Source organism: Elgaria multicarinata, chromosome 10 (assembly GCF_023053635.1).
Source record: "Elgaria multicarinata webbii isolate HBS135686 ecotype San Diego chromosome 10, rElgMul1.1.pri, whole genome shotgun sequence".
In the NCBI taxonomy this organism is placed as follows: domain Eukaryota; kingdom Metazoa; phylum Chordata; class Lepidosauria; order Squamata; family Anguidae; genus Elgaria; species Elgaria multicarinata.
In genome coordinates, this window is record NC_086180.1 from 6,769,245 (window position 1) to 6,781,958 (window position 12,714).

Below are 12,714 nucleotides of genomic sequence, written 5' to 3' on the forward strand. Positions count from 1 at the left end.
GAAGAGGGCAACCAGGATGATCAGAGGTCTAGAAACAAAGCCCTATGAAGAGAGACTGAAAGAACTGGGCATGTTTAGCCTGGAGAAGAGAAGATTGAGGGGAGACATGATAGCACTCTTCAAATACTTAAAAGGTTGTCACACAGAGGAGGGCCAGGATCTCTTCTCGATCCTCCCAGAGTGCAGGACACGGAATAATGGGCTCAAGTTAAAGGAAGCCAGATTCCGGCTGGACATCAGGAAAAACTTCCTGACTGTTAGAGCAGTGCGACAATGGAATCAGCTACCTAGGGAGGTTGTGGGCTCTCCCACACTAGAGGCCTTCAAGAGGCAGCTGGACAACCATCTGTCAGGGATGCTTTAGGGTGGATTCCTGCCTTGAGCAGGGGGTTGGACTCGATGGCCTTGTAGGCCCCTTCCAACTCTGCTATTCTATGATTCTATGATTCTATGATTCTAAGTCAGAATGATATAAAGTTACAGTATTTAGGGAACTAACTAGTAAGAATAGATAGCCCATATGTCTGCCGTGAAGAATGCCTTAAATGGAATATGGCCGTATATGTTTTGTATGTATGCTTTCACAAGTTGTATTGTATTGTATTGTATTGTTTGTGAAGTTTTGTTTCATTTTGTTCTGTAGAAAATAATAAAAATTGTTAAATTCAGTAAGTCTTTCCTGGTGTCCAGCCGGAATCTGGCTTGCTGTTACTTGAGCCCGTTATTCTGTGTCCTGCACTCTTACATGACTATGAGAGGCCCAGGAGCACAACCGTTTTCTCGCTGCCCTTGGCCTTGTTGCTGTGTGGCCTCCCAATGCCTCTAGCATCTCCCGTTGTTTTCCTTAATACTCACGGAGGCAGTGGCCACAGTCCGGAGAGGGAATAGAAAGTGAAGAGAAGCAGGAGTATAAGTATCTCTGTGCGCGTGTTCATAAAAGAATGAATGGATGCTGGATGGAAATGGATGGACGGGCTGCGTGTGTGTGTGAATGAGTGAATGGGGTGTGGGGTTTGTGTTTGTGAGAAAGAGCAAATTAATGGATGAATCACAACCAGACAGAGGGCCCGTGGGTACGTGGTTCTCATGTCCAGGAATTGTGTGTCAGTTCAAGGTGGGATTGCTGTGAAAGTATTTTGTCTTCTGCTGCTCAACTCCGTAGCAGTGAAAGGATGCCTCCATGCACCTACGCAGCTTCGAATCAACAGGTGCCCACCCTCTCTCAGCCAGGCTCCTTGGTTGTTGCGAATCTCTGAATCAAGAGCCTTCCGCCCGCTCGCTTGCGTGCTCATAAAGTAAAATGGAGGGGTTAATCCTGAGTAGACATGCAAACATCCACCCTCACATCCGTCTCTCTCCCAATAGTGGTGGCTGCGCCCCTAAGCCTGGGTGAAGTAGTACCCTGTATTGAAAGTGCACAACTACGAAATAGTGCAGCAGTAAAGAGTGGAAAGGCAGGGACTGAGCCCACGTTCGCAACGGCGCAGTTTCAAAACAGCAGGGCCGGCTCCCCTCCCCGCTCCTGTACTTGTCAAAGTGCAATGGAAGGCAATGAGTTACTTCTGGGGAGCCATGTTTAGCCCTCTGCTCTCACTAACCCAATTTTCCTTACGGCCAATCAGTGCCGCTTCTATCAGCCTGCTCTGAAGCCAGGGAGGGCCACACAGGCTCCCAAACTGCACTGAATCTACAGCAATGGGAAAATCCATCACAAAATACATTTGGGGCGGGGGGGGGAACGGATTTAGGGCAAGGGGAAAAAACCCCTTGGATTTATTTATTTATTAAAACATTTGTAGCCCGCCTTATATCACAAGGATCTCAGGGTGACATACAGGTAATACCACACAAACAATATACAACAATAAATATGCGCAACTAAAAACAAATTAAACAATAAGTTAAAACCAGTATAGAATTTAAAAACAGTAAAACCAACTAAAACAATGAAAACTATGTACAGGCTTGGTGAATTTAGCCATCAAAGGCTCCTGGATCCATCGCTCCAAATGACAGCTCAGATAGATGCAACGGCCAGGAGTGCCTACTATCATCTTCGGCTGATACACCAGCTGCCCCCCTTCCTAGAGTCGGAAGACCTAAAGACGGTGGTGCACGCGCTGGTAACTTCGAAGCTCGACTTCTGCCATGCTCTCTACATAGGGCTACCTTTGTGCCTAGTCCGAAAACTTCAACTAGTTCAAAATAGGGCAGCCAGGCTGGTCACTGGTACACCTAAGAGTGACCATTTTACACCAACTCTAAAATCACTTCACTGGCTGCCTATTAGTTTCTGGGCGAAGTATAACGTGTTGGTTATTACCTTTAAAGCCCTACATGATTTGGGTCCAGGTTGTATTGTCCCATGCAATCCGCCCCGCACGCTCAGGTCCCCTGGGAAGGGTTTACTACAGTCAGCCAAAACTAGGCTGACAACCATTACCCAAAGGACCTTCTCTTCTGCCGCTCCCAGACTAAAATGCCGAATCTCTTCTGCCGGAAGAGATTCGCCAACAGTCTTTCTGAATTTAAAAAAGTTGTGAAGACTGATCTCTTCCGGCAAGCCTACCCAGATAAATTTTAAGATGCCTGGCTGTTATTTTATAATGTATTAGTTTGTGTATGTTTTTAATCAGTTTTATGCATTTTACTGCATTTTATAATATTTTTGTATTTAATGTTGTTCCCCGCCTCGATCCAAAGGGAGAGGTGGGTAAGAAATAAAATTATTATTATTATTATTATTATTATTATTATTATTATTATTATTATTATTAAAAAAAGCCATGTCTTAACTTGGTGCCGAAATGAAGCCAGTGATGGTGTCAGTCGGGCATTCCACAGCCGGGGGGCCACCACAGAGAAAGCCTTCTCCCACATCCCACCATAGCGTATGTCTCACGTTGGTGGGACGCAGAGGAGGGCTTCTGCAACAGATCCATAGCCACCGTGGGGCATCATTCCAGAGTGCTCTCACTGTCTTACACACACACACACACACACCAGTTTACCATTCTACCTGTGTAATGCAGCCTTCCCCAACCTGATGCTCTCCAGGTGTGTTGGAATTATCGTCCAACAGATCTGGATGGGGCCAAGTTGGAGAATGCTGGTGCAATGTGTGGGCCTGCTATGGGTACAAGGCCCAGTGCACACCCATCGCTACGACTGCTGTGGTCTGGTTGCGAAGAAGAACCTTTCAGCAAGGGAGCCCATCTCATCCTGGGCCTCTAAGACTCCACGAAGACCTACATATATCCTTGTGCTTGATGAAAACAGAGCCAGCTTAAAAGCCACATTTGGCAAAATTGCACCAACAAGCAGATTTCCAGCCAGGGCGTTGTTCCAAGGGGTAGATGTTGCTGAAGAACTACCGGGCCATGCGCTAAATCTGGCGCTGTCCTCCCTTGGGCTCGCTGGGATCCGACGGCTGAAGCAGGGAGCCTTGCGATAGTGGCTCGAAAGCATCGATCCGTCTGGTTCTCTGGTTTCACTGCTGCAACACACAGTGGACAGACGGGGTGCTTTGCTAGGAGGAGAACTCTTGGCTGAGTGCAAAACACTCAGCCAGTGTCAGCACTAGGCCATAGGCAGCAGAGGGTGCGGGAGACTGAAAGCGAAGTCCTGTCTGGCTAAGAAGCAGGACTGGTGGAGGTAACCCTGGGGCTGAACCCCCCCCGGGGCCCCAATCCAGTGGTAGTGTCGAATGCAGGCAAACATCCATCTGAAGTGGAGGTGGAAGGACGGAGGATGCAAGCAGAGAGGAGCCGGAAGGAGCTGGCCGGGCCTTAGGTGCTAAGAACCGTCATGTGTTGTATGAAGAAGCACTCTTCTTCTTTTCTTTTGGGGGCCTGTCCTGCATCCGTTATCTACCACTAGTCAGATGTACGCAGATCTGCAAGATTTGCAAAATAACTGAGGGTGGTAGAATGCAGTGCTCAACACACAGAATCTGGTTCACCTTGTTGCAGAATTTTGACGTCTGTGTGCAGTCCCCAACTATTAGGGGGTATTCTAAAATCACAGCGGTGTGTGTGTGTGTGCAGGCACCAGATGTTTAGATACATGCATTGCTTTTACTATAAGTGCTAAATGAGAACTCTGCAATTTCCAGTAACAAGACATTCGGAGGGCTTTGGGTGGGAAATAGGAACAGCCATCTATGTGTGCACTGTGTGTGAGAGAGAGGGGAGGGGGGAGAGAGGGGATATGCCATTATGTAAGACAGGGTGTTAAACCTCAGCCCCACCTGGGGTCCCAATCTGACACTCTGGGGCTTCCCTAGATGGCTTACATCCCTTTCCCCAATCACCGATCCTTTGGCGAAGTCCTGTGTTTTGAGCAGTTTCCCCCATTCTGAAATGCCTCTTACGAAAGAGGTTCAACACCCGCTGATGCAAGGAATCCTTGGATATGTGCGTACTGGTGAGTAATGAAGATAACTGCATCTCCAAGCAGGCATTTTGCTTATGCCCAGTGAAGGCTGCATGGCCAACCCAGCTGTTGCATGTTTGCAACATCTGTATACAGGCACCATAGACACAGATTGAAGGCTGCGGCCATGGGGATGGGGTGGTCCCCGACACAGGCATGCCTGTCAAATTAAACCTGGAGGGATCATGTGGCTGAGGCATGTGGTGGTATCCTAGCAACCCTCTAAGGTGTTTCTTGGAAGTTGGATCTGTTAGTCATGATAGCTACTGGAAACTTCCAACTTCAGGGGAGGAGTGATATATAAGGGAAGGACTGAGGGGATTGAGAAAACTTTTCGGGGAGACTTGTTAGGTAGTCTTAGAGTCTGTAGTGCTCTCTGTGTTTATGGTACTTAAGTTCTGGGAAATTTGAGAGTCAGTGTAGTGAGTGGTGTCTTTAGAGTGTGGTGTGCACGTAGTGGATGTATATTAATCAATACTGAGAATAAAGAAAGTTCAAGAGTGATTGTGTGAGAAAAAGGAAAGCGTGAATGTGAATGAGTGACCGGATTGTATGAAAGGTTTCAAAAAGGTTTTTAAATGTTGTTATTTGAAACAAAGCTTATGAACGTTTAAAAATAAATTTTGATTGTTTTGTTTTTAAACTACCACAAAAAGCCCACGTGTCTGTTTGGCATTTATCATCTTAAGTTTACACATATAACACCCACTCTGACAATCGTTCACCTAAGCAGATATAACTCACAGCGCATTATTATATATATTAAAATCCTTCTCCAATTTAAACCCCTTTCTCCACATAGTTTGGAGGAAGGTGGGTTTTATCCCTTGCCTCAGGCGTAACAAGCGGTGGTGCTTGGCTTGAGCAGGGAGTAGCCTCGGCCGGGTCTGGTGTTCAGAGCCTGTGTCGCCCCATAAGAAGTGGTGGCAGCCGTGAGGTCTGGTGTTCAGAGCCTGTATCGTGGCAGCCACTAATTTGGATGGCTTTAAAAGGAGATTAGAGAAATTCCTGGAGGAGAAGGCTATCCATGGCTACAAGTCTTGATGGCTCTGTGCTACCTCCAGTATCAAGGGCAGTAAGCCTAGGTATACCAGTTGCTGGGGAACATGGGCGGGAGGGTACTATTGTACTCTTGTCCTGCTGGTTGGCCATTTCCTGTCAACAGCTGGTTGGCCAGTGTGTGAACTGAATGCTGGATTAGATGGACCCTTGGTCAGATCCTACATGGCTCTTCTTATGTTCTAAGTTGGTGACTAGTTCCCAGTTCTTTATTTGCACGAAACTCTGGAACGCAGCTCAGTCAGTAAACCTAGATCAATGTAATTAATCTACTACTAAACTACAATCAGTTCGGTTGGTGGGCATGAGACAGGGTTTTTTCAGTTATGTTCCCCACCCTGCCTCTGGAACTCTCTGCTCCCTGAGGCCACAGGAATTAAATAGCATTGTAAGCCCACCAAATGAAACTGGATCATGATATTCTGAGAGCATGCGATTGTATAATCACTCCGAATCTCACTGGGCGTGCTTAGTGGCTTGCATGTCTTATTTAAGCCTTGTCTCTATAGCAGCAAATGTATCAGATTATTTGTGGGAGACGGAAAAGCAGTTGGAGAGGCAGAACAACCCGAGACAGATGGATTCATCTAGGTTGCGAGGGCTTAGAAGTACCATATTGTGCTGTCCAGTTTGAGTTTGAGTTTTCTGATTTTAAATGTTTTAACTGAGAATTCTTTAACTGAGATCTTTTATATCCTGTTTTTGAATGTTTTAACTGTGGGCATTTGTTAAATTTGAAACGTTATGTTGTAAACTGCTCTGATATGTGTTTTTAGATATAGGCCTTAGCTAGACCTAAGGTTTATCCCGGGGTCGTCCCGGGGTCGTCCCTGCCTGCTGCTCCTGGGATCCCCTGTGTGTCATTTACATGAACAGGGATGACCCCGGGACGATACCGGGATAAACCTTAGGTCTAGCTAAGACCATAGTCAAGCAGCCTATATGTAGGTGAAGCGATTTGCATGGGAACTGCCCAGAGAGCTTCAGCTATGGGGCGGTATACAAATGCAATAAATAAATAAATAAATAAATAAAATAGGGCATAACCCCATGCACCATCCTGCAAATTCACATTCAACAACTCTGCCTATATTCCCACGAGTGGCTATTTTGGTTTGGCAAATGTTAAGAGCTTTCCATAGGGCTAAGGTGCAATTATCTTAGGATAGAAAGAAATAATTATTCCTCCTCTCAGAAGAGCAGACTGAAGTTAGATTGGCAGGCACTGGGAAAAGAAAGAACTGTTTCCCACCATGCATAAATAACTTATTAATCTTCATGGCCGCTAGCTTTGGTGGCTTTTTAAAAAGGACTGGAGAAAATTCTTGGAGAGAATGGGATAAACACGATCTAATAGCTGTGGGATGGAAGTTCAGTGTCCACATGTTCCATGTTTGCTTGAACCTCCATGTTCAAAAGAAGTATACCTCCGAGGACCAGTTACTGGGGAACAAACAGGGAAGTTTCAGTGGCTTTCTCTTCCCAGGCAACCATGTGGCACTGGAAACTCACTGTCGGAGTGGAATGAAAGCACCGTTTCTATTGCGCTCACCACATGCCCCACTATGTCGGGGTTACACACTGCGTCTAATCAAGACGGCTTTTTTGGCTAAGCCATGTTAGTCTATCATCTAACCCAACCTTCCCCAACCAGATTTGTTGGACTGCAATTCCCATCATTCTCAGCCACATGCAGTCCAACACATCTGGAGCGCCTCCATTTAAAAAAACAAAATCAAAACACCCATCTAAACGAACTCGCTGTCACCATCGTGAGATCCTGGAGTTCATAAGAATATTCAGGTCTTAGCTAGACCTAAGGTTTATCCCAGGATCGTCCTGGGGTTGTCCCTGCCTGCTCCCAGGATATCCTGTGTGTCATTTACATGAATAGGGATGACCCCGGGATGATCCCAGGATAAACCTTAGGTCTAGCTAAGGCCTAAGAAGGATCCTACTCAATCAGACCAAAAGTCCAACTCACTCCGGCACCTGGTTGATTGATTTGTAGGAATTGCTAGCTCACCTTTCATAGAATCATAGAATCATAGAATAGCAGAGTTGGAAGGGGCCTACAAGGCCATCGAGTCCAACCTCCTGCTCAATGGAGGAATCCACCCTAAAGCATCCCTGACAGATGGTTGTCAACACATTGCTTCTCAGGGTGGCTCATGAAACGTTAAAATTACAATAAGAACTCATTAAGGCGAAAACAGAAACACCCCCGAATTTAAGAGTGCGGCAAAACAATCCAAGCAGATGCCACACGGAAGCTGAAAAGAGGGTTTTAAGATGATAGATCTCACCTGCAGTTTGACTGGCACACAAATGCCCAGCAATCGGTACTCAGCACCACACTGTGGCCACAGCTAGACCTAAGGTTTATCCTGGGATCATCCAGGGTTCGCCCCTGCCTGAGCACTGGATCCCCTGTGTGTCACCTAGATGAACCTGGACGATCCTGGGATAAACCTTAGGTCTAGCTATGGCCTGTGTGTCAAAACTTGGGCGGGCCAATATAACTAGCATATATAGGAACAGGGCCAGTGCGGTGCAGTGCTTAGAGTGTTGTGCTGGGACTTGGGAGATCCTGGTTTTATTCCCACTTGGCCTTGAAGCTTGTTAGGTGACTTTGGGCCAGTCACTGACTGTCAGCCTAACCTACCTCACAGGGCTGTTGTGAGGTTAAGAGGACGACGACAACAACAACAACTATGTAAGCAGCCTTGGGTTCCTTACTGACCAGAACTGTGCACAGTATTCTAAGTGTGGTCACACCATAGATTTGTATATGTTCCCCAGCGTACTGCTTCTGATGCTGGAAGTAGCATAGAGCCATGAGGACTAGTAGCCATTGATAGCCTCCTCTTCCTCCAGGAATTCATCCAACCCCGCTTTTGAAGCCATCCAAATTGGTGGCCATAGTTTAACTATGTGCTGTGTGAAGAAGTCCTTCCTTTGGTCTGCCACCATTCAGTTTCATTAGGTGGTCCTGGATTCTGATATCGCGTGCGAGACTTAGGAAAATGAAATTGATGGCTGAATCCTGCTGCGAGAGACTGGTTTGGACCACTGCAGATTACTTTTTTGTGGGGGCGGGGGGAAGGAAGCGTAAATAAACAAATCCCAGCAACACTAGTATACCAAAGGGACAAATACATCTTGCTCAACTAGATTTCTACTTGCGGGGAGGGTTTAGTAAATGTGGGACAGCCTCAAAAATTTTTTTTAAAAAATTGACCACCGCCACCTGTATCCTCGCTCCTCCTTCTACCGCACACATGTAGATCTCCCCTACTTCTCTACCCACTTAGACACCCCGCCGTCCCCTCAGCACGCTGGACAGCCAGTGGTGGGAATGGTTCAGCCAGGGAAGAGTTAAAAAGGCCGGCGATCCACCCTCCTCCTGGATCCCGCTCTCCGATAGGCTGAGGCTGTGACCAAGGGGGGCGTGGCCGGGGGTTGGCCGCCGTTTGCCGCAAGAAAAGGGGGCAAGACGCGTGTCTGCGAGTGCGCGCGCGCGCGTGTGTATCGGTGACGCCGGCTGAGATGCGAGACGCCGGTCCGGCTGCAGCAGCGGCGCTGCCTTGCAAACCCGCTTCCGAGCCCCGGGTCCGCTTTGGCTGGTGATATATATTTTTTTCGGGCGAGGAGTGGAAAACTCGGTGTTTTATTTGCATTTTTTTTATTTTAATTATATATAATCCCCCCTCCGGGGGGGAGGCGCGCCTTTCCTTTGGCCTTTCCACCCACCCTCCAAAAAAGAGGATTTAAAACCAAGACGTCTCCGGGGCTGAAGCAGCCTCCCAGAAGACCCACCGCTGCTGCGTTCCTGCAAAGAGTAAGGACGGAGGAGGGGGAGGAGAGGAGGAGGTACCAATTTCCTAATGCCCCCCCCCCCCCGGGAGGGATCGGGGCCACATGGGGTTTAGGGGCAGGGTGAAAAGCGGGGTGCCTTGCACCGGCGTGCAAAATTGCACAGGGTTTCTCCGGGAGGGATGCATGCACGGTGTGTGTGTGTGTGTGTAAAACGTGTCTCGTGGACGGGGGTGGGTGTTGGGTTGGGTTAGAGACCCTTGCCATTAAAATGTGTTGCACGATGGAGAATTGTCATCCTGAGGAGGGGGCGTGTGGAGGGGTGGGGTGGGGTGGGGTGGGGGGACGAAGCCTTGCAGCCTCTTGCAATTTATTTATTTTTTAATGTTTTCTCCTTTTTCGTTGGCATCCTTCATATTGGATGGATGGATGGCTAGATAACTGCGATGGGAGATAGATGGAGAATAGAGCACCTGAGTTGGTGTTTTGGGGCATTTCTTTGGAAATGAAACCTTCCTCCTCTGTACCTGCGGAGGGAGGAAAAACACACACCTTTACCGACAATGTCGGTGTGCGGGGGGGGGGGGAACCCATAGGGCCACTTATTGCTAAAGTGTGTGTGTGTGTGTGTGTGTAGACACACAACCCTAACCCCCTGGCAGGTAATCAGTGGAGGTGGACGTCAGGGTTGGGTGATTTTTCTTTTGGGGTGTGTGTCTGTGTGTGTATGTTGGATTTTTTAAAAAATTATTTTTTTGGTGGTGATGTCATAAATGGGGTGTCATCCAGAGCGTGAGGTGAGGTGCTGGCGCTTGGGTGATTAGCAGGGGACGGCTGCAAATTATGTCATCTGCTTTTGGGGGAGGCTGCTGCTCCTGCATGCCATTTCAGTGGCAAACTCCCCGGAGGGAGGCGATACCTAAGTCTCCTTTTAAGGCTAAGCAAAGATGCTGAAATAGGGATATTGGAGGGGGGAGAGAGAGAGAGAGAGAAGAGAGAGAAACTAGCTAAATAATGCTTTCTGTCTTTTTTTAAAATAAATAAATAAATTGTTGGTAACATTATCTGTAAAACAGGAACGGATATAAACTCTGCCTTTCATGGACGTGGCAGCTTGCGCAGTTGAATCGAGGAATCAGAGGTCCCTTCTCCGGCAATCCGGATCATTTAGCCTCCCCGGATCATTTCGCCCCGCCCCCCCCCCCCCCCCGGCAACCTTTTAGATATACATGCATGCCTATTGCCTATTTATGATAAAGTCTTCTTTGCTCTCCATTGGTCACTGTGCTTCACAGAGATCTCTGTGCTCTTTCTCCCTCCACCCCCCCCCCCTTTTTTTTTTTAACCTGGAACCTTTATTTTAAGGGGGTTGCTTCTCATTTTGCTCCAGCTCCATTGTTGACTGGCCTTTTATTTCAGATCCAGTGGCTTTGGCCGAGACTTTAGTTTGGACATCAACATCTGGTCTCTGTAGCCATAGTCTCCCCATCTTCCATGGCTGCTGAGCTTCCCTAAAAGCGAGCGACAGAGAAAGAGAGAGAGAGAGAGAAAATGGTATATGCATCATATGTCTTCCAGAGCACTCAGCCATCCTTTCTGAATTCCCCCCCCCTCATTGCCCCCGCCATGACGACCATCCGCCTCTTACACTCAGGAGAGCTTCCAGACAGCTGTCATAGTGTTGACTTGTACCCAGGGACGGTTAGAAGAGGCATGAATTCCGTCAAAATATCAAGGTGGGGACGGGGAAAGGCGGCTTGCTGTGCCGAAGCGTTTTCTTACTGATTATCTTTGGGGCTGGCCCACCGGATAATTGGGTCACCCTGCGTAGAAATATATATATTTCCTGAAGCTTGATGTCTAATCTGAGCTGCTTTAGCAAGGATTTTTGTATGTGTGTGTGTGTGTGTGTGTGCCAGCTTCCTAGAAGAGAGCTGATAACTGCAGTGCAGCAGAGACAGAAGAGCAAACAATCTCTCTCTCTCTCTCTCTCATCTCTGCTGCCCCTTGCTTTTGGGCACTCGCACTTATTTTCACGCTGGCTCAGTTGTGCATGATGTAAGCACGTTGGCAGGGACACACGCGCACACACATCTCTGTCCCGTTTCACCCGCAAGCCAAACGGTTGCACTAGGTTGAACTGAATTGTGAGCTTCTGAGAGAGAGAGAGAGACAAGACCCCTCTTGAGTAAGCTGCTAGCAGAAATTCTCATGCATCCTATTGGTCCATGGTGCAGCTGTGCCGTGTGAGGGTTTCACTGCCCTTGCAGGCGAGGTGGCCTTTCATCAAGGCATCTCTGTATGTGCATGGGGTGTTTCTCTCTTGCTGCTTCACAGGCGCCCTGCACCCGTGTCTGGCGTTTAGGGGAGGGTGTCAGCCCCTGTATCGTCATTATCTCGATCCTCAAATTCATGCCTCTGGATATATGGAGAGAGACAGAGAGAGAGAGAGAGAATGAACAGCTCAGGAAGGTGTCCTCCCGTTGTGCAAAGAATCCCAGGCAGTGCCATGGAGGGGTCACAGAAGTGACCCATTTAGCTCAGTGGACAGGTAGGTGCCTAGCCACTGAGCTAAATGGGGCCACAGCAGAGCATGAAGGCCACGGGGCATTCTGGGAGTTGTAGTCCAACACATCTGGAGCACCCCAGGTTGAGGAAGGCTGGTCTAGGTGGTACACAAGTAGGGGAAGAATCAGAAACACACACACCCATAACCTAAAATTACATCTAAACCTAATTAAAAACAAAAAGCTGAACATTAAACCTAAAATTAAAGCTGCCTGTGATTGATCTCTGGCTTTGCTAATCTGAGGAGTGTCATTCTCCGCAATTCTGATCTATGCCGACTTGGGAACCTCCGTGTTTCCCACAAGGCAAGAGGCAGATCAGAGTTGCAGCCGGCCTTTGTGTTTTCAGAAATGGAGACCCGCCATTGCTCCTGCTTCCCAAAATGCATTGCTAGGGGGAATTCGATGCCCGCAACACCATTGAGCAGGGGGTTGGACTCGATGGCCTTATAGGCCCCTTCCAACTCTACTATTCGATGATTCTATGATTCTACTACTGACTAAAGGTGCAACCCTGCGGTTTCTGGACAGCAGTCACCTCAGGCGGCAGAGGCTGGTTGGTGGCAGCAGGGTGTTGGAGGAGAGAGAGCTGTGAGCCATGCAGCCTGCTTTGCAGTCTTCAAGGGCAGTAGAGGATGCTATTCCAGTATCAGTGTTGAAGACAGATCCATCTGCCAGTGCAGTTGGCTTTTGAACATGGAAGGGGGAGGGGCTGCCATCTTGTCTTTTGCATTAGGCAGCAAAAGGGCTTGGGGGCCATAGGGTTTTTCGAATTCCCCCCTCCAAAAGCTGCAGATACTGCTACACCTTTGGGAGGGGGACTTCGAGGTCCGGTCTA

The 12,714-nt window shown here is 48.1% G+C and overlaps 1 protein-coding gene across 1 annotated transcript in view; it reads left to right on the plus strand.

Moving 5' to 3' along the window:
* Positions 1-9,316: 9,316 nt before the first annotated feature.
* LZTS3 (leucine zipper tumor suppressor family member 3) overlaps positions 9,317-12,714 on the plus strand; it is an 80,701-nt gene continuing 77,303 nt past the window's right edge. Inside the window, exon 1 of the mRNA XM_063135393.1 lies at positions 9,317-9,334. The gene's annotated coding sequence lies outside the window, so the exon portion shown is untranslated. The remainder of the gene's footprint in view (positions 9,335-12,714) is intronic.